Source organism: Mastomys coucha, unplaced genomic scaffold (assembly GCF_008632895.1).
Source record: "Mastomys coucha isolate ucsf_1 unplaced genomic scaffold, UCSF_Mcou_1 pScaffold22, whole genome shotgun sequence".
Lineage (NCBI taxonomy): Eukaryota > Metazoa > Chordata > Mammalia > Rodentia > Muridae > Mastomys > Mastomys coucha.
Window position 1 is genome coordinate 104739959 of NW_022196905.1, and position 3337 is coordinate 104743295.

Genomic DNA, 3337 nt, shown 5'->3' on the forward strand with positions numbered 1-3337 from the left:
AAAAAAAAGATTTATTTTTTTATTTTCCCTCATGTGTTGAGGGAGGAAGCCCTGACAAGGAGGAGTGACAGCCCGCTAATTATTCCCTTACTGCCACTGCTGTGCTGGCTCTGGACGCGCTGCTCATTTCTCCCGGCTCCTCGCTGAATAATGCATGCGCCCCATCCGTATGCGGGCGGCGCCTCCCGGGACTGCAGTCTAACTAGCTGATAACTGATTCAGTTTGTAAGCAGGGCCGCTGGGAGTTGCAAGGAAAAGTAGCCAAGAACATATTCAACACTTCTCTCTGGTTCCTGGCGAACATCAAGGAGAGGCAGGCTGGCGCGTTGGTGGAGGTGGGCGTGTGGTCCTTGGAGGGTACTTGACCCCACTCGAGAAGGATGGGCCTTGGCTCTGGCTGGGAGAGAGAGGGTATGATCTCAGAAGGCTATGAACACTAGATACAGTTATGGTTAGTCAACATCTTAGTATAGACAGCCGTAGTCCAGGGCTAGACTCTAAAAATGCATCATTTTGTGGAGGAGTGACTCTCTTTACACAAACTATGACAGTTACAGAGTCTTGGGGACACTTACTTATCTAGCTAGCATCATGGACTATGCCTGGCATTATATGTCCTAAGAACCCAGGAACAGCAACTCATTGTACCAGCTAGCTTCTATACTGCTACTGCTGCATAACAAGCTGTCTCTGAAGTTCACCAGCCACAATAGCACTTACTGCTTCTTTTGGCTTGGGGGTCTGAGGGAGCTCAGTCTTGTGCTAAGTTATTCAGTCCCTGGTGAGGCTCAGCTGTAGGCTGCAAGCTGCAGGCTTCAGGTCTGAGTCAGATCTGCCCCCGAGGTCTCGTGGTAGGACCTCGGCAGAAATGCCGGCACACATTTCTGACCTCTGTCCTTGTCTGCACAATGTCTACTAGTGCCGTTTAGTAAAGCAAATGCGGTAACCACATTCATCAAGGAGGGGCTGTAAGACCAGCACTGCCCACCAGCCTGGCCTCCCTGAGATCCTCTAACTGCTACGGAGCACATAGCATTCCTTGTTCATGCTGCTGCTGCCCTTGGCATTACCACGACATGCTGAGGTTCCTGCGCTGCATGGACTATCCTGGAAGCCACTGTGCAATTGTGCTCCTAGGTCAGGAAATATGGGAACACTTAGCTTCCCGTCACCCAGTGTCAACGGGACTCTCTCTATTCAGGCAGTAATCTCCAGGAGTCCTGGGCTGGGGCATCAGCAAAGCCTCCACTTCCTTCTCAAAGGGACCGGAAACTGGAAAGCACGCTGCTCCCACTTCCCTGCTTCAAGGTTATCAGCTCCCCTTAGCGATTTAGGACCAACCCTTACCCAGAATAGGTCTGGCTACAGTGCCAGGAGCAGAGAGAGCCTGGTGTGGCCGCTGGGGCTGGATGTCTAGGAAGGAGACGGCTCCAGACAGAACAGCATAGAACAGAGAAGGTGGGCTAGTCAAATAAATAAATAAATAGAAGCTTTGTGGTCTAGAAGCACAGGCTTGGAGAGCCCAGCGGTGTGCAGCGTTTAGTGTCTGACCAGTACTCACTATGTCTTTCAGCTGCTGCTCCAAACTCTCTGCCCGGTGGTCTCACACGTCTACTGTGTCAGGATTGGAGCAGAGTGAAGGATGGGTGAAGAGGAGATGGTCCACTTCCTCCAGGTGTGGGCTGTGAGCCTGACACCTGTCACACTGAACGTCTGGCCTCCACAGACGACAGGTTCCAGGGTCCCAGAACATCCATCTTAGGTCTTAGCAGGGTCACGTGGACAGAAGATCGGAGAGCAGGATCCAGTGCCCGTCCCCTCCATCCATCCAGTCCTGAGCCTGTACCTGGAAGTGGGTGGCAGATCATCAACAGGAAGGGAATTCAGGACTAAATGCTTGCTGGCGATCTGGCACACAGATGTGCATCTGCAGGCCGCCACCAGGCAGTGTCCACCCAAGGTTCCTGTCACAGTGCGAGTTCCTGTCACAGTGACAGTGGGGACAGCATGGAGGTTGTTGGCAGGTAGCATGGCATAGCAGCACAGAATCCTCCCAGGAGACCATTCCCAGCATCCCCCACTACCCAGTAAGGGGAGAGCCCTTCCCTGATGTGTCACTATTCAGAAGATACCTCAAGTTACAGAATATCTATGAGTAGCCCTTCCCTACTCTGAGTCCCTCATATTCCCTCCTCTGGCCACCACCTCAGTTACATTCAAGAACTGCTGTGGCTGCAGAGGCTGCCCTGCTGCCCAGAGCCCCTCCCCAGTGCACTCTCTGCCAGTAAAGCACACCGAATCCTGTAGGTGCTCAGTGCACATCTGGGGGATCCATGTGTCAATGTTGAACTCCTCCTTATCTTTGAGAAAGAGGAAATACTCCTCCAGCCACTGCAAGACCAGAGTGGATGGAACCTGTTTGCCTGCTTACTCTCTGTCCACCCTCTGCTGACTGCCCAGGTGACCATAGGTGACCAGCCATGACAGATCCCTGGTATGGAGGCCAACCTTCCCCACTCCCAGCTGCTCACACAGCAGACATCTCTGATAGTCCAAGTTCGAGACCTCTAAGCAGCCACAGCTGTTGCTTCAGTCGGCACCAGGGTGATGTCTTCCTGACTCTCATTGCCTTGTGTCATTAACTACAGACTTTAGATGAATGGCCTCCCAAGGGGTGCCTTCATGGCTGTCATGACCACCCACCTAGGCAGCTCTCAAGGGCCCCAGGTGCTAAGAAACGCATGGGCAAGGGACACTTCGGTGGTTGTGGTGACCTGTGAAGAAGCACCATTGGAAGGCCACTGAGTCGAAATCCCTCTCATCTCATGGTCTGCAGGGCAGAGAACTCAGAGCCTGGGATCTCCCATAGGTTCATAGGAACTGTTTCATGGGAAGTGGCACTGTTAGGAAATGTGTCCTTATTGGAGGAGGTGTGGCCTGTTGGAGAGAGCATGCTATCATGTAGGTAAAGTTTGAGGGCTCCTAGGCTCAAGCTATGTCTACTGTGGAATCCTGTCTCCTCTTGGCTGCCCACAGAACACAGTCCTCTCTTGACTGTCTATGGATCAAGATGTAGAACTAACTCTTGGCTCCTCCAGCACCATGTCTGCCTGCATGCTACCATGCTTCTCACCACGATAATAATAGACTAAACCTCTAAAACTGTAAGCCAGCCCCGATTAAATGTTTGCCTTTGTAAGAGTTGCCTTGGTCATGGTGTCTCTTCACAGCAATAAAAACACAAACTAAGAAACATAGGGTTGAGGAAACGGACTCTAAGGAGAGTGGCAGAATGTTGAGAAGGTCTCAGAAGGTCACTTGGCTCCATGCCCTCAGC